The sequence below is a fragment of the Mustela nivalis genome (genome assembly GCF_964662115.1).
Source record: "Mustela nivalis genome assembly, chromosome: 2".
NCBI lineage: Eukaryota > Metazoa > Chordata > Mammalia > Carnivora > Mustelidae > Mustela > Mustela nivalis.
The window spans coordinates 20264253-20285901 of NC_139021.1; the positions used below are offsets into that span (position 1 = coordinate 20264253).

A 21649-nucleotide genomic window follows, 5' to 3' on the forward strand; every position below is an offset into this window, starting at 1 on the left:
TGGAGGGTACCTGCATTTCTTAAGTCTGTTCTCCGTCTTCAAAGCCAGCTAAATTGGGCCAAGTCTTTCTCATGCTACCATCTCTCTGGTTCTCCTTCCTCTGCCTGTTTCTTCCGCAGTTAAGGACCCAAATGATTATAGAGGGTCTACAGGCCAACGCCCCATTTTAACATCAGCTAATTAACATCCTTAACATATTCATTCCCTTACTTCCTCTCTGTCCTATAAAGTAACATATTCAGAGGTCCTTGAGATTAGGAAATGGGCATCTTTCGGAAGGGGAGGGCATTATTCCATCTCATGCCAAGTTCAGGTGAAGTATTACCTAGGAAGCTTATCTGCAGACCTCTCATTTGTATCTCTTTCTTTCCTCTAATTCAGTAGTTTTTAATTTTGTCACCTGTAACACTAAAAATTACTGATGTCTGTGTCCCATTCTTGAGACTGGTGGGTTTAATTGTCCCAAGGTGTGACCTGAGTGAAGGATGTTTTTGCAAAGCTCTCTCAGTGCTTCTAATATGCAGCCAAGGTTGAGAACCAGTGCTCCAGCAAATGTCTGTTTTCATCTTATCTGTCAATGTAGAGAGGAGGTATCCCATGATAATTAAAAGGAAGACTGCAAAATGCCTGTATTCATACCTCTTGGCTCCACTTCTAATGAGTGGTCAAACCTTGAGCTGTGTAAGTCATCCTTTGGTGCCCTATTCCTATATGAAGGCCTCCTAACTTTGTTGAGAAGGTTGAATGACATAATGTATATTAAAGTGTTTAGGGTAGCACATGCCTTATCTTGGAAACTCACCTAGAAGCTCTGCCTGGGCATAACCAACTGCTCTTTCTGTGGTTCTCAAAAAATAGTTGTTATTTGATGGATAGAAAACAAGCAAGTGTGTCCAAACCACATAATTGCAGGTCTTTGAGCCATAAATCTTCTTGAAGTTTATTTTTAGAATAGTTTTGTCATATCTTTACTCTCCAAATATCTTCAACCAGTGTAAGCTCATGCACATTAGAACCTTTTCAAAGCTTTTTGAAGTATCAGACCCAGGGTTCAGCTCCCCACTCCTCCCTGAGATCTTAACTCAACTGGAGTCCAGTTGAGCCTGGGCATCAGTATTTTTTAGCCCTTTGGGTGATTGTAATGCAGAGCAAGGGATTCGAATCTCAGACCTAGACTGGAGATTTACAACTGTTGCACTCTGAATACATCTAACAAAGGTAATGACTTACCCCTGGAATGCCATGGTGGGTCTACTGATTGGGAAAGAGGGTAGTAAAAGGGACGTAGGGAAGGGAAGTGATTTAAAAAGAGAAAGAGGAAGGGAGGCAGCGAGGAAGAGAAGGAGAGAGAGAGAGACCAGAAGCAGAGAAAGCAAGGAAAAAGAAAGATGGTCAAGTACACTTAAAAGTTATCTCTTGATGACTTCTTGGTACTCAGGCTATGTGTTAACTGTGCTCTTCCACCTTAATGAGGCCTTAAGGAGAGACGGGTATCCATGAAAAGAAACTCATTGGAGTGGAGAGTCTATGTCCTTCCCGCAGTACATACTCAAAATGTGTTTCCGCAAACCGAAATCCAACAGCTGCACAGATTTGTTCTGTGGCCACTAGGTAGGTAGTACTGAAAGTTGTGTAAAAAAAGACTAAGTTGAAAGTTTGAGGCTATTCCTTAAACAACTCCAGAGAAGAAATTCCTTGCTCATCCTTGGTAGTACACAGGTCACTATGAGGACTGCAAGGAACGTGAGTCAGAGGAGATAATTACTCAGGAAAGTTGCCCAATCCCCTAACATCCGGTGGTGCCGAGAGACTCTTAGTAACCACAAGGTGACTCCCAGGCAGGTGGCCAGAGCACAAAGAAGGTTCCTATCTGCAAAAGGATCTATAGCAAAAACCATATCATAGCTTGAATGTACGTATCTGTTATAATGTAGAAAATTCTTCCCCACTTAGGGATCTTACCTGATTCCCACCCCCACCAGGGTTGGCGGGGGGTGGGGGGAGAGAAAAAAAACCTTTGTGAGATACATGGATTAAAATGATCCCCACACTGGAGATGAAGACTCAAGTCTTGGGCAGTGAGTGACTGAGAGAGACAACCCTATCTCCTTTCTGGATGCATCCTTTTTTAAGAAGATCATAATTAAGGACTCCTGAGTGGCTCAGTTGGTTAAGCGGCTGCCTTCAGCTCACATCATGATCCCAGCGTCCTGGGATCGAATCCCATATCAGGCTCCTTGCTCCACAGGGAGCCTGCTTCTCCCTCTGCCTCTGCCTGCCACTCTGTCTGCCTGTGCTCACTCTCTGATGAAAAAAAAAAAAAAAAAAAAGAAGAGCATAATTAATCATGACATAGATGATTACAAATAAGCTATAAATATTTAAGAACAACCACCTGTCAAGGTGCTGAAAATCAGCACTGGTGGGGCACCAGTGAGGCTCCATCTTAGAAGGAAAGGGGAGCCCGGGGAGGTGTTTTGATATGAAATAGCAGTACATTCCACCAGGAAATGGAAATTAAATATAAACAGTATATTTTACCAGCAAAAAGATTATATATAATGCACCACTACATAGATCTTTCTGGAGTGAACATGAAATCTAGTTGACCAAATGTCACCGTGTTATAGGTCAGATATTTTCTTAATACTAGCTACTGATTATTAAATGTCTAAAGTGCAGAATAAGACCAGATTCTTGACATGCATTAACAATCCAGTTGGAACAACTGCCCTATGTTATAGGTCATTAGTACAAGATTATTCTCCATTCATGTACAAGGAGACTCAGGCCCAGCAGGCCAGGGCACCACAGCTGGCGGATGGCAGGGCCATGATTCAGACCCAGGTCGCTCTGACTCCCAGCTCATGCTTTTTCCGCTGCTCTATGCCATCTCGTCTAAGCCCATAATTAAGCAAAATAATATACTCTTCACAAATGAAAAGATCTCATGTACAAAAGTGACGAGACGACTTTTGGTTGATGGGCTTCCAACTATGCAGCAGATCCTTTTTCTGGAAACCGCATTTGGCATAAGGGGGCCTCAAGTCCAGACAGTTTTCATGACGTAACTCAAGGTCTCCGTCAATGTTAGCCTTGAGTCTGAAATAACTCTGAGCCCTCCCATCCTGGCGTCTTCCCTGCAACGCCCCCCTAATCCCCCCAGCCAAGCTCAGACGGCCCACGGGACGTGCAGGTGGGTGAGCTGACAATGCTGGTGGGGTTGGAAACAAGGTACACCGTGATCCCCTTCTTCATCTCAGTAACTATTTCCAATGCTCTCACTCTCTCTTGGAGCTTATTCTCGGCTCTGTAGGCCTTCATGTTTGTTTGTTTTGCTTTCAGGTTTAAAAAGAACTCTTAGCAGCAGTTCAAGACTTTTATAAAATTAATCCGCCGTCACTTAGAGCCATCCAGAGGGCTGCCAGAAAGGAACGGCCCTCTGTGAGGTGGTGTCTGAGACTGGATTTTGAGTGTGATCTGGTTTTGCCTAAAACTCATTTTCCTGGTGTTTCCCTATATCTCCATTCCCATCTACCTTGTCTTCAACAAAGAGAATCTCCCCCCAAGTCCTAACGTGAGCCAACTGTACCCCCCACAGTTCTCATCACACCAGCAGGCTCACCTGTGAGTCCCCGTGATTCTGCAGCTCTGGTTCCTCAGCAGGTCACTGTCTCCCACAGTCTTCCTTGGCCCTGTGCTTTGTCTTCCTTGAGACACTTTTCCTACCTGGGTTTAGTTTCTGTCAAAATGGAAGCAATAAAAAATAGTGAAAAGAGGCTTTGGAATGAAAGTCCAAAGAACTCAGTCTGGGTTTACTTCCCCCTTCCCTCGCTCAACTGACGACGTAACCAGGGCCTAGTCACCTACCTGTTGGAAACTCCTTTTCACATACATAAAGCAGAGATCACAATAATAGGTGTCCTACTTGTCTCACAGACCTATAGTAAGGATCAGAAGAGAGAGGAGACAAAAGAGAACCCAGTAAAATGTGAGGGAAGCATTGATTTTATTCACTGCCACTCCTGTGACTGGAGACGATGTCACAGAGCTCCCTTTGACAGAGGGGAGGCAGGACGGGAAGTGAATTATCCTACCCGTTGTCATGTGATGGAGTAAGGTACAGAGTGTCGAGAGGGCCTGGAGGAGGGATCCTGGCTGATGTCTGGAATAGGGGACGCAGCCAGGTTCCAGGAAGAATTCACAGAGGAAGTCAGATTTGAGGCAAGCCATGATGGCCAAGAGAACCAAGAAACAAAGAACATGTCAGGGAAAAAGACCAGCATATATAAAGAGCGGCTCATGCTAACATAAATTTTGTCACCTAAGTGTCAGGGAAGGCACAATGGCTTTAAGTAGAAAGTGGCATAACAAGAAGTATGTTTAAGAGAGATCATTTTAGAGGCAGTAGGACAAGGAAAACATGAGAAAAATTAGTTTTTGTTGCTATTATTATTATTATTATTGCTATTATAAGAGATTAGCTCTGATGTGAGCCTGAATAGAGGTTAAGTATGAGTTGAGTCAAGAGTTCAATTATCCTTTGCATGAAGGAAAGGGAATGAACCATGGAGGAAGACTGAGAAGGGGGAAGAGGCATTGGCCTTTGTTCCAGGGTAAGGTGACACTCCAGAGTAGGATAAAGGCTCTCTTTCTAGGGAGTGGAGATTCCTACTGTCAGTAACCTCAAGAAGGAGCTGATGCTGAAAAACAAAATGGAGCCCAGGATGACAAAACTCATCTCTGAGCCTGGACTCAAAGGAGTCTAGGTAAGTTCAAAGACATTCTTTTGCAGGACAAATGTCTTCTGACATAGAAATATAGCTCTGGAGGCCTGCCAAGAGGCCCCCGAGGGGGATCCCAGGAGAATGCACTTGGGTCTCTTATGCCTAAGTTCTCTACACCAAATAGCCGTTGTATTTCCCCCTGATTTAACACTCTTCTCTTATCCCAGAGCCATCAGCCATGTCAGGAAACTAATTGGTCTCAGCTGTGTCGAAAGAAGAGCGAAGCTTGCCCAGGCTGGAATCTCCGTGATAGAGAAAAACAGTGAAGATAATGGTCAATGTTTATTGAGCCACGAACAGAGTTAGGAGCTTAGACGGATTACCTTATTATCTCAACAATCTTGAGATGAGAGCACTGCAGTTAACCTCATTTTACAGGTAACAAATCTAAGGTTTAGAGTGGTTACTGAACGTGCCCAAATCGCACAGCTGATATGCAGTGTTCTGTCTCCAAAGATAATGCTGCTTGCTCCTACCCTGGACCATCTCCCGGCTTTGGCCCAAGTGAGCAACAGAGTGGACACCACGGAGGCTGGCAGAGTCATGGGAAGCCATCTGAGACAGAGCAGCCGTAGGGGGCCCATGGCTGAAAGATGTAAGAGGCAGCACCAAGGCACTCCACACTGAGACAGTCAGAGATGTGGCCTGGGGCTTCTCTGAGAGCCAGAAGAAAGGTCAAGGAAACTCAAAATGAAGACTAAAACCCTGCTCATAGTGATGAGTGGCACTGAGCTGCTGGACTTCAGCCTACCCAGTGTGGCCATGAGTATTGTTTTTACCAAGCAGAAAAGAGGAAAATATTAAGAAATTACAAAGGGGCCCATAATCAAATTTCAGACTTGAAAATTCCTGAGAAAAACGCCATTCTACATAGACCTAAACAAATGACACGCTGATAGCACGCTGTTTTTAGAGCCCTCTGACTTCATCTGCTGTTCTATTATCAACTCCACTGTTACTAATGGATTTTCTTTGGAACTCAATGCAAGCAGTGCAAGGAAGAAACTGGCCACAGCACCAGAAGCTTCTTTAAAGGCAAATAACACCACTCTCTACCCACGGGGCCTCCGAGACGTGTGGTTGCCTTCCAAACCAGTCCCCAGGGAGCTGTCTGGAGTCTTAGCTCTTCACTTCCATAATCCCTGTAGAATGTTCCACAGTTCGCAGACGGTCTCACCGCTGGAATTCTTCCAAATAAAGGAGCTGCATCTCAAGATCCCTACCGCTCAAAATGCAGAAATCTAAATCAGGAGCAGCAGCAGTATCTGGAAGCTTGTTCGAAATGCAGGATCTCAGGCCCCACCAAAGACATAAGAAACCAGAATCCTTGTTTAACAAGATCCCCAGGTGATCTGCGTGCACGCTGAGTTAAGAAGCATGGCTTATGGTCGCCTCGGGGTTCTAAATACCAGGTACCACATGGGATGTAATATCTGTATTACAACATGAACTTGGGTATGGGTTTGTACCGCTCAAATAATTAATGAGGCCTTGCATTATTGACATCTCAACATGTGTCCCTCTCTCTTGCTCTGCTAAGCACTGTCGGTGATATTGAATTAAAAAAAAAAAAAAAAGTCAAGATACGATCCCTGTTGACAGCAAGCTTTAAAATTCTGTTGGAGAATGAAAATACATATATGCTCAGATTGACCTTTCAGAGAAGGGAACATGACCCTGTCACTGCTCTGCATAAAATAACCAGGATTTGCCCATGCCAATGGGCTGAAGTCCATACCACAGCAGAGCATCAGAAGCCTTTTGGAAACCTGGAGCACACCCTCCTCCCCAACCTCATCCATGGCCACTGCCTTTTTCCCCCAGTGCTTTGCCCCAGGCACACTGACCCTGAAGGTCCTAGAATGTGCAGACCTTGCTCCCATCTTCATGCTTTGCCCTTGCAGCATGAACTTGCCCCTTCCTGCCCTTCCCCCTTCCTAAGATGGCTCTCTGTAGGCTTACCACAGAACGCTTTCCTTTGGCTTCAGATTTGGGGGAATTCCTGCCCTGCTCACACATTCCCATTGCAAGTTCTGATTTTTTTACTGTCTTCTAGGTATAAGGTCTGGTTGAAAGAAATAAAAATGGTCTATGAAACAGCCATAAATCCGTGATGCAATCCATCACATCACCGTCTCCACCTCACAACACACCTAAAGCCCCATCCCCGGGACAGAGGTGCCCTAATCCTTTTCCCTCAGACTTCCCTGCAGATCATCTGACCTCCTGGCTAAGCCCTGCGGGAGCTAGAGACTCCGTCCTAGACCTGGGATATCCTTCCACACCCCCTTCATTCGGGAGACTCCTGCTCATCCTTTATATCTCGTCTCAAATGCACCATTACTTGGGAAGCTTCCCCCACTTCCCCAAAGTATGTTGGTCCTTCTCATCTCATTTCCAATATCACTTTGCATCTGAGGACTTATCTGCTCGATTGTGTATCTTTGCTCGCCTGTGTCTCTCATCTGACTCAGTCTTTCTGGGACACAGACTTATCTTCTAAGGCATGAATAAGACTGGCTGTGTATTCTCAGTGTTCTGCAAATGTCTGGCACAAAATAGACCAGTGCTTTAACCCCTGCTAAATTAATCATCAGAATCAACCACACATCACTTAAAAATCCCTGTGCCTGTGCTTAGTCCCAAAACATCCTGCTTCTATAAGTCTAAGATAGGGTTCAGTCATCCCTGCTTTTCAAATGCTCCCCAGATAATTCCGAAGTCAACCAAGATTTAAAACACTGCAGGAGGCCCTTTCTAAGGTCTGTTAGTGATAGAATGATCCATCCTCTGCTTTTGGGCCTGATCCATTGTTTTTCTAGATAAACCTAAGGTATCTTGATTGCACTGCCTTGATCCTTGGCAGCTAGATACACACCTTTTACCTCTACCTCCTGACATCACTGCAGTGATAGTAAGCAGGGTAAGTACTTACATGCTCAGTTGTTGGGGGTGGTTCTCTATGTATAATAAGAGGCAGAGAAGAATATGGCGGGTGTGTAATTGGTGTAGATTACGATAATGGCAGACCTTTCAGGCACACCTCGTCTTCCCTGTCCAATGTTCCTGAGATATCATGCCCATACCTCTACAACATCATCCCCAACCTACCTGGTGTGAGCATGTCTATGCTTAAACTAGACTGCCCCTGTTAGACTCCCCGAAGGAAGGGCTATTCTCTTGGGTGCTATCATCTCAACTCCTATCCCGGGACCTGCCATATAGTAAGTGCTCAATAAAGGTTTGATGATCCCTGACTCCATGCAGACTGAATGTCTGTATGAATAATGAGTGCATGAGAGGATCTGGATAGATGGAAAGGAGGAGGGAGAGCATTCCTACAGGAGTGCGGGTTCAGAGTCAAGGACTTCATGAGCCTAGGGAGGAGAATGAGTTTGGTACATGTGTAAGACAGCTAGGTTAGAGTTTCTGAGTATAGCTTCCCCTCTTTGGAGAAAGCTGGAGGCCTCTGTGGTTCCTTCCCATGGGATTGTAACAGTGGACTGCTGTACTATGGCAGGAGAGAGCTGTGCTGGGAGTCAAGCAGAATTATTCCTAACTCCCATAGAATTTCTATGTCGCTATCAATAGAGGGAGGAAAGAAAATGAAAGGGAATATTTACTTAGTATTTATTTTGTGCCCAGTGTTTTGCATATGCTGTCTCCCTGGACAGCAGAGACAGCTTCTTGTGCTATGACTGTCACCTTTCCCCTGATAGAAATGAAAATGAAAGAGTTTAAGTGACTCTGACTTGTTCTTTTCCCTGCATACTTTGCTGCTTCCATTCACTTAAGCCATCTGGGCCTCCGTTTCTGTAACTTGAAAATGAATGGATTGTGTTCGATTACATCGCAGGTCTTTTTGGTTCTAAAATCAGTGGGTTTACCCTGGTCATTTCTGGAGGTTTCTCAACCTTGAGGCAACTTCCTTTGACGCCTGCCTATTACTTAATATCACACCATTCAATAATGGCTTTATTAAATGCAAGAGTTGAGTTGATGCACCTGTGAGGCTCTGGGACCTAGACAGTGTAACATTTTGCTCCGGTTTAAAAAGGTTTGTTCACCGTCCCTGAACAAATCGGGCATATTCTTGTTTCTTCGCTTTTGCCCGTAATTACTCTCCACTTATAAAAATTCTACTCCCTTCAGAGTCGAAGTTGACCCCTTCTTCCACGAAGGCTTCTCTGGCTGCCAGTGCTCCAGGCAACATGGGAAGGAGGATGAGATGATTGCAGTTGGTGGATCAACAGAGTCTGTTACATCTAAACCTTGGGCTGCTCCATAATCAGGGAATGGATGATGGGAGGCAACCACAGGGTCCAGGACATTTCCTCAAGGGGATTTAAAGAAAGAAGAGTCCAGAATTGCTCTTCCCTAGAATCTCTGTTTAAAGGACCCCATTATCACCTTAGAAATAGACTATATCTAGCTAAAAAATCTCTATCACCCCCAGCTTTCACGATTCTTTACACACTTCTCACAACCAACCTCTGCCATCACGCACCATTAAACCTGCACGCACCCAGCTCCCTCACATGGAAGATGTCCCTCTGCTTGGGGTAGCGGTGGAAAATCACTGAAGAGGACTGGCTTTATGCGTTACATCTCTGCCTGAGGAATCCTGAAGCAGTCAGGTCACCTTCCATGCGAGCAGAATCACCTGCCTGATGGAAACATTTCTTCTTTTGAATATACCTTTGTTCACCCTTAGTAAAACAAGCTGGAATTTGCATTATGTAGCCACAACCAACAAAACAGAAGTCCTTTCTCCCGGGTATACACACGTATTATGGTCTCCGACATGCAACCCAGATGACTAGGGGATATGTTAAATGTCCTGGCTCACCGTGCTATAAGAATCCTAGTGAATGACTGGTCCTGGGGAGCTTCAAAATCAGAAAATGACTTTTTTGTCCTTTGAAGGTTATCATTTAACATTTGCTCACTTTCGGGTCCCTGATACATGGCACAGGGACAAAACGAGTCAGTCGGTAAATATTTGTTGACTCGATCCAACAATCAATGAATTCATCTCGATTTCTTTTATTTTTCTCTCCCCTAATATGACTCTGAAAATGTGTCATCAATATAATAAACACATTAATTTAATACTGGAAAACCTGAGTCACATAATGGAAGAAAACTGTGTCCCCAGGGCTTTGCTAATGTTTCTGTAGTTATACTTGTAATTCATCTGTTTTTACATGCCTCTCTCCTCCACTGGACATGTGTTTTTTAAGGGAGGTGACTGTCTTACTCATCTCTGTATCATCAACATTTATTACAGTGCTCAGCTCATAATAAGTTTAGTAGTTGTTTATTAAATGAGTGAGTAAATATATTTCTAAAATGATTGCTGTGCCTACATTGACTTCCTGGCCCCTCCTCATCCCTCTCCTAGATTTTTTTTTTTTTTTTTTTTAGAATTCTCCGCTCCTTCTCTGTTGTATTTAGAAAAGCAGTTTGTGGGAAAATTGAAAGTAAATCTTTCTTACAAAAATGTAGAAACTCCTGATATAAACAATTTTTAAATGTCTTCTAAATCACAAAATCATAATGCTGGAAGAAACATCACAAATCCTTCAAACATAAATAATATATTGAGAAACCTACCTAGCAATGAGGTGCAATTGGTATGTCTATTTGATAAAGAATATGTATGATATATTAAAAATGAATACTTAGAGAAAGCGTGTGAACAATCAACACACAGGAGAAATTATAAAACGCAAGGGATAAGTATATAGAAAATCTTTCATACAGATACTGGTAGGGAGTATGGGGGGTGGTTCTAAGAGCTCTCGTGTTCTGTTCATAGGGATACAGAATGAGTCTGCTGCTCTGGCATTACTGGCTTTCTATGCATATAACCAAAGATCTTCAGTGAATACCCCAAAGGAATTCTCACATAACATCAGAGCAACTAAGAGAATTTGGCATGGAATCAGAGGCAATCTGAGCATCCATCAATTGGAACACGAATAGATAAAATACGATGCACACATCCCAGGGAATTTAGTAAGACAGTACAGGCTACAAATCATAGTTTCACATAGCAACAGTGCTTACTGAGACACGTGACACAAGACCATTTATGTCAATGACTAATACACACACGCAAAGCAAAAGGTGTTTTGCCATAACATATACAACCCAAAACAAAGCGATTCACTTGAAATACATGACTGTGGAAGGAACCAAGATGCCCTTCAGCGGATGAATGGATAAGGAAGATGTGGTCCATATACACTATGGAATATTATGCCTCCATCAGAAAGGATGAATACCCAACTTTTGTAGCAACATGGACGGGACTGGGAGAGATTATGCTGAGTGAAATAAATCAAGCAGAGAGAGTCAATTATCATATGGTTTCACTTATTTGTGGAGCATAACAAAAAGCATGGAGGACAAGGGGTGTTAGAGAGAACGGGGTTGGGGTAAATTGGAAGGGGAGGTGAACCATGAGAGACTATGGACTCTGAAAAACAATCTGAGGGGTTTGAAGTGGCAGGGGGGTGGGAGGTCGGGGTACCAGGTGGTGGGTATTGTAGAGGGCACGGACTGCATGGAGCACTGGGTGTGATGAAAAAAATAATGATACTGTTATGCTGAAAATAAATTTAAAAAAATAAATAAATTACTTGGAAACATTAAATAAATAAATAAATAAATACATGATGATGGTAACTTATAGTGGCAAGGGGTTTGGGGTATGGACGAATAATGATAATGGTGATAACTAGGAATAAATAATTATAAAATAATTTACATATTATTATATATTTTATACACACACACACACACAATAAAAATAAAAATAAAAATAAAAATAAAAATAAAAATAGGGAGCCCATATGGTCCATATATGAAAATGTTCCATGAACTAAGCAATGTGACGAACTCCAGCCCAGCACGGGAGCTCCAAAAGAAAAAAAATTAAATGAAAAGAAGAAAAAAATGCTAAAACTTGTTAGAAACAGAATTAATGTAAACTAAAAGCATAGGGTAACTTTCTCACTTATGAAATTAATAAGAGATGTATTTTACTTGGACCGATAGCCCCATTTTTGTCATTTACCCAGGATGATGATCAGCACTGCTATTTAACTTTAATTCTGTATGTATAATCCAATAGAGTTAAGCAAAAGAAAAAATTAAAGGTATGAAAATTAAAAAAGTAGTATTTGTTATTTTAGTCTATATTTGAAAAACCAAAGAGAATCAACCAAAAAATGTTTTTTAAATTTTTTTTAGGGTTTGGATTTTTTTATTTTGGTAATTTTTTTTTATATTTACAAAGAATAAGCAGATTTGCTAAGAAGACAGGGCACACATTTCAAATCTTCCAATTAGTAGCTCTTCAGGTAGAATCAAAACTAGTTTGTAGGTATAAAGAAAAAGTCTCCAACCACAATGGGACAGAAACAAAAAGAAACTTACCATTAGTGTTTAAGATCTAGAGAAAGAAAATATTTAGGTGAACAGCTTTGAGCAATGGAAAGGGCCAGCTGAATGAATACCCACGTCCCCCACCCTCCACCCTTGCCCCCGCGAGACCCACCTCAAAATATCCATAGGCCCTAACTAATCAGTGGGCTACTTACAACTAGGCACAGTTCCCAGTAAAGGCAAGATTCCATATGTCACCACACCTCTTCACCTTCCCCCTTTAAAAACAGCCCCACCCACCTCCTCCACTGCTGTCCTACCCACTGCCCCCTTGGGGTGTATTCAATAAACTTTCATCTCCTTGGTTCTGCCTTGGGTGAATTCTTTCCCCACCCATACCACAGGTTTTACTCAATTGTTACTCCAAATTTGGGGTCCCATCCAATAGAGAGACACCCCATTTAGGCACCAAGGAAAACTGTAAGATTCTTCTGAGAGACAAAACAAAGGCTTGAGCAAACAACAAGCCACACCATGATCCTGGATGGAAAGAATTGATGTCAAATCTTTCTAAATCACTCTGTAATGTAATGTCATTTTACTAAACATACCAACAGGTTTATTTGCGAAACAAAGAGCAAATTCCAAAGCCAATGCAAAAGAATAAATAAGGATATTCAAAGCAATTCTAAAAAGGAAAAATATTGAGACAGGACAACCTATAATAGATGTTAACATATTGTATAAAGACAAATAATTTGCAGAGTATATCATAGGTAGATGAACAGAAAGGTGAATAGAAACAAAAAACAATTCAAAAAATGGTCCCAGATGTATACAGGGATTAAGTATATGATAAAGGTGGCATTTCAAATCAGTAAGGAACAGAAGGATTATTCAATAAATGGTCCAAAATAACTAGATGGCCACTGAAAGAAAAGTCTAGCTGGATCAATAATTTAAAAATGAAACCATGAAAGTGCAAGAAAGCATTATAGTGATTTTTGACACATAATCTCTAAGTGGCAAAGGTCTTCCTAAACATGACATAAATACTAGAAGTAATGAGGGGTGCCTGGGTGGCTCAGTGGGTTAAACCTCTGCCTTCGGCTCAGTACATGATCTCAGGGTCCTGGGATGGAGCCCCACATCAAGCTCTCTGCTCAGCAGGGAACCTGCTTCACCCTCTCTCTGCCTGACTTTCTGTGATCTCTCTCTCTCTGTCAAATAAATAAATAAAATCTTAAAAAAAAAAAAAAACAAGTAATGAAAGAAACAAAATAAAAAGTGAAAATTTGACCATAAAAATTCGGACATAGCAAAATCTACAGGGACCAAAGTCAGAATTCTCAAGGGCAAAATGAGGAAAAGATCTGCAATTTATATTATAGAAAACAAGGACCAATATCCCTGATATATAAAAAAAAACTCCCATAAACATTTAAAAAAAGATCAACAATCCAATAGAAAAGTTAAAGGATTATTTAGAGAAAAAATAATAGCCCTTACACATGTATAATTATGTTCAAACTTTTTAGAAGATAAATGCAAATAAAAATTATGGTGAGATACCATTCGCCCCTTCCCCAACATTATTAGGAAATAGTTTAAACATTTGTTAATACATAGGTTGTCAAGAACATAGGGAAACAGACATTTTCCTACATTGCTGTTAAGAATGTAAATCGGTAGCTCCTCTAGGAAGAAAAATTCATCAGTAGCTATGAAAATTAAAATTGCAAATATTTTTGACACAGAAATACCACATCTACATATTCCTTCTGCAAATATACTGGCACAAGTATATTTGCTGCTACCTTATTTGTAAGAGCAAAGATTGCAAACTATTGTTTCCAGCCTTCCACTGAAAATGTTTTCTCTTCCTTTATTGCCTTGGGCATAGTAACAATGTTGAGTTTCAAGTTAGTCTCTGAATTCCTGGGAACCCCTGTGGATCTGTGTTTATTTCCTTTGGTTTCTACTAATTTTTCTTCAGGTTGTCATGACTCCCTAAAGTGCCTGTTGTTTGGTGGGTTGGTTTGGGTGGCTGAGATTTTCTATTTGTAAAATTCTTTCTAAAAATAATGTGACGCCAATTGTGGTTACTTTCCACAGAGATGTACCTTTGTTTCCACCAAGCGTTATTAGCAATCTTGAATCATCTCAATCCGATTTCAGGAATTAAGAGGTGATCATCAATCCCTGTGAGGGTTTGCCGCTTGGTATTCATTCATTCTTTGGGTTTATCCCTTTGGAGTCCCAGCCCAAAGTTGAGGGTCACCTTGGAGTGTCCATAACTCCTTAGGGTCCCATGAGGTTGTCACAAAGTCCTCAGCATCATTCTCAGCCAGGTCTAAAACACCCTTCCTCAGAGGCTGGGCTCACAATCCTGGGTTTCCACTTCCCTCAACTCCTAACCAAGTAATTCCTTCTCTCTGTTTAACCCTTTACTACCTTCAGGTAGATACATTTTTATATAGCTAGCTTTTCTGGTTGTCCTCATGGGAATTATCCCAAATTATCTTGTGTGATGACCATGAACAAAATTCCAAAAAAATCTACATGTTCATTCATCAATGAATTATGGTCCATTTATACAACAGAATAAACTAGTATGTATTTACGGTTAAATAACAAAAATATTAAATAAATGATGGTACACTTATTTAATAGAACACTATTTGGCTACAGAGTCACTATTTTTTAGGTGCTGACATATACCAATCTTCAAAATATATTGTTTAGTGAAAAAGCAAGCTACAGAAGAGTGGACATTGAATGTTATCATTTAGGCACAAACTATCTCTAGAAGTATTCAAAATAATTTAATACTTGAGTTCTTTGGGGCTTAGAAAAGTGAATAGCCAAGGCATAGAAAAGAGAAGAAAATTCTTCAGTTTTTATCATTATGTACATCTGAATTTTGAAACCAGTAATATATTATCTGTTCGATATAAAAGCAGATAAAATAAACATTAAATGATTTAAAAAAATGGGTAAAACTATATGCACGAACCTATTTGTTGCTGTAGTATTTATAATAGCAAAAAATTAATAGTAACCCAAATGTTCATCTGTAAGGAAACGGTTAAATATGGCCAGTGTCACTGATGGCATATTTTATGATGATATGAAAAATAAGTATGGAAGTTATGTAGAAACATGGATACCTTACTTTTCTATCGCTGTGCAATAAATTAACACAAACTTAGCGACATAAAAACATCATTTGTTCTCTTATTGTTGTGTAGAACAGAAGTCTCACGTGGTGAAACTAGATTCTCTGCTCAAGGCTTCACAAGGCTGAAATCGAATTGTCAGGTGAACTGAATTCTCGTCTGAGAATTCTGCCTCCCTCAATGGGAAAAATGCATATTATTAAAGAAAGAAAATAGCAATGACTCTTAAAGATATGCAAAGATATTCAATCTTAGGAGTAAGAAGAAATTATAGTGAAGTACCCTTTTCATCTGTCAGACAGAAAAGGTTTTAAAAATTTGCTAACACACTGGATTAGGAAAGGTGTATAGAGACAGATGCTTTCCCTCATCATTCTAACTTCTATTAAAATACTGCATATAGTGATATACATAAACTATGATAACAACCAGGCAAAAGGAGCTGTGTGTGTTTGTGAGTGAGTGTGTGTGTGAAAAAGTATAAAAGAGAGGGTATGAAAATGTTAATAGTCACATAAAAGAACTTGGGTGACTTAATTTTTTGTTAATTTTGAGATTTCTAAGTCAGGTTACTATTTTCTTCTATCATCAAAATTGTATTTACAGAGGAAGAACAGTAACTTTTTCAGCCTTTTTCTGCTTACCACTGCACACACACAAAAAGAGTAGATTTATTACAGTGTCCCAGATCATTGTTATTTGTTGGTATTGCTGAGATTAGGACATAGGTCCCTAACCCCAGGTCCTTTATATACCATGTTGTCCTGTCTCTTGCTGGAAAACTCCAGATGTTGGAGAGTATGACAATTATGGAATGCTTATTAACCCCTGTGTGCTCACTACTTACTAGGTACATTTATGTGTAGTTAAAACTCACAACAATCCTATACAATAGATTTCATTTCATAGTCTCACTGGGTTTTTAATCCCAGCTCTGATCCAGAAAAACAGTGGGATTTGGCAAGGATTGCAAATTGGAGTGAGAGTCATTAGAGTTGTGCATAAAATGAGCCAGATACCTTTAATACCCTGCCTATCTCCTCCAGCATTTAACCACACCCATACTTGCTTAGTCAACTTCCAACTGCCTGCACCTTTGACTTTTTGTCTGAGGTTTTCCTTGACCACAAAACCCTGGGGAAAGTTTGGAAGTTCTGGAGGAATTAATGCCTCCCACCTTCCTCCAACAGCTACCGCAGCCCTTGGGCAAAATGACTGAGATGCTTGTTCTATTCAATTTCCCATTGTTCCCCAGGAGTATTAAGTTCTATTTATCTGCAGAGTAATTCCCTTGACAATATAATCTGTCTTCTTTTTTTTTTTTTTTTTGTAGTAAAAACATTTAACATGAGATCTACTCTTTCAATGAATTTTTGAGGATACAGCACACTAGTGTTGACTATAGGCATGATGTTGTACAGCAGATTTCTAGAATTTATTCATCCCTTTCCCTAAATCCTTAGCAGTCATCTTTCTACTCATTGCTTCTATGGGCTTGGCTATTTTAGATATCTCATATAAGCAGAATTTAAAAATACTTGTCCTTCTATTACTGGCTTATTTCACTTAGCATAAAATCCTCTAGGTCTATCTGTGTTGTTCTATACTGCAAGATTTTCTTATTTTTTAAGGCTCAATAATATTCCATTGTATATATACTACATATTTTTTATCCACTCATCTATCAGTGGACATTTGGTTGTTTCCATGCCTTATCTATTGTGACTAGTCCTGCAGTGAACATGACTTTAATCAAGGTCTTGGTCAGGGCTGTGGTCTCATCTGAAGACTTGACTAGGAGAGGGTGGCCTTCCATACACACAGGCTTGTTGGAAAAATTCAGTTTTCCAACAGTTATTGGACTGAGGGCCTGTTTCCAGTGGGCTATTGGCTAGAAATGCTTCTTAGTTCCTTGCCACAAAGCACCTTCCTAATATGGCAGTATGCAAATTGAGAAGGCAATAGAAAGAATCTGCTAGCAAGATGGAAGTCATAATTTTATGTAACCCAATTACAGAAGTGATATCCCATCATCTTTTCCTTATTGTAATGGTTAGAAGCAAGTCAAAGGGTGAGCCCACATTCAGTGGGAAGGGATCCAATGAGGGTATGACTGCTGGGAGGCAGGGACCATTGAAAGACATATTGCAATATACCTGGTACACTAGTCAAGTTTAGATCAAGTTTAGATAGGAAAGAAAGATCCTAGGTCTTCCAGGAAAAAAAGTCCTTTTTGGTTTGTTTGAGGTACTCTTGGGATCTTAAGGAGTTTTCCCTCATGGAATTAGCTTTTCCTTAAGCAAATATATTCTAAGAATGAAAGATGGCTCTAAAACTTTATGGGTCACGATAAGAAGACAAGCAGGAAATTGAAGTTATTCATGACTAGCTGAATTGCAGAAAACAGGAACAGTATATTCAATATTGGTGGACTAATCTGGATAATGGATATTGACAAACTTAAATCAACATATATGCATTGGACATACTCTTTTGTATATAGTAGGGATTTAATACTTATTTGGAAAGAAATCAAATAGAATTAGATTTAAATGTATAGATTTCAATTATCTTTGCTATACTGTTCATGCTTTAACTTTTACCAAGAGCCATTCTGCTTCTGCTTACAAGTGTGATGAAGAAGAACTTGCTCCTTAAAGTAGAAATAAAACTGACTATAAAAATCAGAGTCCATGCTATTATTACTCACTCCTGACAGAGCTGTGCTTATAAAATACTAAGGGCTTCCTTCTGCCTAATCTGAGGGGATGTTCCAGTCCACCAAATGAAAAATAAAACTACCTTCAACAGCAGCCAAGGAGTTAAGAAGCTGGGTATGAAATTGTGTCTCCCTCATTACCTGCAATGCATGGCTGAGATTATTCCAAGTAATGCCTGGGAATCTTCTACTAAAACAATCACAAGGTGGCTTGGGAGTTTATGCCTTTTGACCAGGTCCACAACCCACATCTGCCACGGAGAATTTTAATTGATATTATTCTAGAAAATAGTTCCTATGCTAGTATTAAATCAGAAAAAAAAAGCAATTTAACACTGCATTATTCATCATTCTAGCATAAATGAAAATAGAATGGATTTAGAGTAAAAAACTTCTTTTCAGCAGAGAGAGGTTTTCTATATAACCAGACTACCAACCACAAGGTTTAAGGTTTGGGCCCCATACTACAAAAACATATATGACAAATGAACAAAAATGTAATTTCTAAATCACCTTTTCCATAGTACAAATAAGGCAACTGCTTTTTCTATGTACTATGATTTGAAAGCATTGCTTTTATTTTTATAACACTGGAATATTAATTATTAAGTCATTGAATATATATATGTATATCTACAGAGAGAGAGAGAAAGAGAGAGAGAACTTTAATGAAAGTTTTAACTGTTCCCTTATACATTATATGTCTTTGTGAGCTGCTTCCTACTGTGTTTCCTACTTTGTCTTTGTTTTTACTGTGTCTTTCCAGGCAAAGTGGAAACTGTAATGGACTTTGAGTCAAGAATGTAATTATTCAGATATGCAGGATTTTTTTTTCTTCTTAGAATTTACCAGAGAAGTTCCTTTTGCCAATTAAGACAAGAAGCCATTTATGTTTTTCAAGAAAGTAAGAGAAAAGACAAGGGAATTTGACATTTATTGAGCATCTACTATGGGCCAACCATTTTGGATGTACATACTTTCATTGAGTGATCACTCCTATAAATCAGTACTGTTATTCCAGTATAATAAATGAGAAAACAGAAACTAGGAAATCATGGGAGGGAAGAAAACTAAAATTTGTTGAGCAAGTGAATACTAACACGAGAGGCACTTCATATTTCTACATTCATGTACGCGTTCCATATGCATCCCCATGTTACAGTTTTAAACAAACTTGGGCTCAGAGTTGTTAAATAATTTATACAAAATCATACACTTAGTAAGCACTTAAGTTGAGCTAGATTCTGAGTGGATCTGATTCACTGTATTTTTCCCAATTACATCAAAATACTTCAGCATAAAATTCTTTAAATGTAGCTGCTTGCAGAGGCACTAACGATTTTAGATGGCTTCCAGCTCACAAGGGGAAGGATGCCATTCATAAAACTGTTGTGTTCCCCAGCAGGGAAAGGCTTCTGGGAACGTTTCCAGAATTCAATCCAACCATAATTAAATAAATAGAATTAATAAGAGTAAACAATTAGAGGCATCTTTCTCGGCTCAACTGTATGGTCCAGTACCGGTCACCAGATCTACTCTATTATAATTTCTTTTCCTTCTTTTTTCTTCCTACTAAAATTGTTGAACATTTGTTGCTTCATTATAATTTGGTTTTTTTTTTTCTAACTTATTCATCCCCTATTCCAAATTAGGCATTCCTTGGGGACAGATACCTTGATATATCCCAGGCATCTAATACCTGGTACTTAGTAGATGTTCAATAAAAATCAGAGGAATGAATGACTGAGTAAACAAATGACTTCATTAATAAACAAACATGAACAACAGGATATGAAGCCAAACTCATACCTAGCTCTAGCAAACTTTGGAATTGTCTAGAATATTATGGTCACATTGAAGGTGATGTGATGCCTCTAGGCCGCCTCAAGTTATAGATTTAGTTTGGCAAGTACTTAGCCAAGACTCAGCTTACTTGAGTGGTACCCACCTCTGTCCCACCACCACTCAAGATGCTGTAATCTTTATCTCTAGTCACTGAAAGACTATGGTCACTCTGACTCTGTGATTCTCTAGGACATACTCTCCTCAGTTCTCCTTCATTCCTCTGTTCCAAATATACATTTTGTTTTAATGTTTGCAAACATGTAAAATGTAGGCTTTCCTTCTGCTCAGAAGAATGTGTACAGATTATATGCTGAGGGCAAGAGCATAGGTTTCAGGTCAGACTAAATAGGTTCAAGACTAACTATCATTTATTTATTAGCATGTGGCTTTCAAAAACAGGATGTCTACATGAAAAAGTGCTCAACATCGCTTGGCATCAGGGAAATACAAATCAAAATCAAAACCACAATGAGATACCATCTCACACCAGTCAGAATGGCTTAAGTTAACAAGTCAGGAGATGACAGGTTTTGGTGAGGATGTGGAGAAAGGGGAACCCTCCTACACTGTTGGGTGGGAATGCAAGCTGGTAAAGCCATTCTGGAAGGTTCCTCAAAAAGTTGAAAATAGAGCTACTCTACAACCCAGCAATCGCATTCAGTAATGCGATTTACCCTCAAGATACAAATGTAGTGATCCGAAGGGGCACGTGCACCGGAATGTTTATAGCAGCAATGTCCACAATAGCCAAACTATGGAAAGAACCTAGATGTCCATCAACAGATGAATGGATAAAGAATATGTGGTATATATACACAATGGAATACTATGCCATCAAAAGAAAGGAAATCTTGGTATTTGCAATGATGTGGATGGAACTAGAGGATATTACACTGAATGAAAAAGTCAATCAGAGAGAGAAAATTATCATATGCTCTCTCTGATATGAAAAATTTGAGAGACAGGGTGGGGAGTCGTGGGGGGTAGGAAAGGAAAAAATGAAATAAGATGGGATCAGGAGGGAGACAAGGCATAAGAGACTCTGAATCTCGGGAAACAAACTGAGGGTTGCTGGGGGTTGGGAGGTATGGACAGGGTAGCTGGGTTATGGACATTGGGGGTGGGGGGTATGTGCTATGGTAAGTGCTGTGAAATGTGCAAGCCTGATGATTCACAGACCTGTACCCCTGGGGCAAATAATATATTATATGTTAATAAAAAATATCTATTATTAAATATCTAAAAAAAAAAAAACAAAAAACCCCAGGGTGTCTAAGGTTTAGCTTCTCATGCATAGACGGGGATAATAGAAGTATCTACCCCAGAGGATTACTATAGAAATTATACGAGATGATGAACCAAATGCTGTGAGTATGGCTCCTAACATATTATTATTATAATAATAGAATGAGAGTAAGAAAGTGCCTTTTTATTTGGCTCTCTGATTTATAAGTACTTACGAATTAAAACCAGGAGAAGAGAGAAATCCCTTTTATCCTTCTAAAAAAAACACTGAGCAGTCTGGTTGCAAGGACAGGAATATCAATGGTTTGGCCCAGCTTTAGATCTTGTGCCCATCCATCCTGGCAATGAGAGTGACTGCTTTGGCTGTTGACCTGAGTACTGAGGCCTCCTCAGGGGTCTGGATGGATGAGGGGGTGAGAAGGGGAGTGCTATCTTACCCAAACAATATGGACTGAGTGGGAGAGGAGGCAATAGTTAAA

At 40.0% G+C, this 21649-nt stretch overlaps 1 long non-coding RNA gene across 10 annotated transcripts in view; it reads right to left on the reverse strand.

Annotated features, from left to right (window-relative positions):
* The window catches only part of LOC309860174, a 274988-nt gene that overhangs the window by 14552 nt on the left and 238787 nt on the right, over positions 1-21649 (reverse strand). For 8 of the 10 annotated variants that reach the window (XR_014309208.1, XR_014309210.1, XR_014309211.1 and 5 more), the window contains 2 exons: positions 3626-3742; positions 2194-2304 (listed from right to left, as the gene is read on the reverse strand). This is a non-coding gene — a long non-coding RNA (uncharacterized lncRNA). Of the gene's footprint in view, positions 1-2193; positions 2305-3625; positions 3743-3870; positions 3942-21649 lie in introns of all 10 variants that reach the window. The other 2 variants (XR_014309209.1, XR_014309216.1) reach the window with 2 other exon arrangements.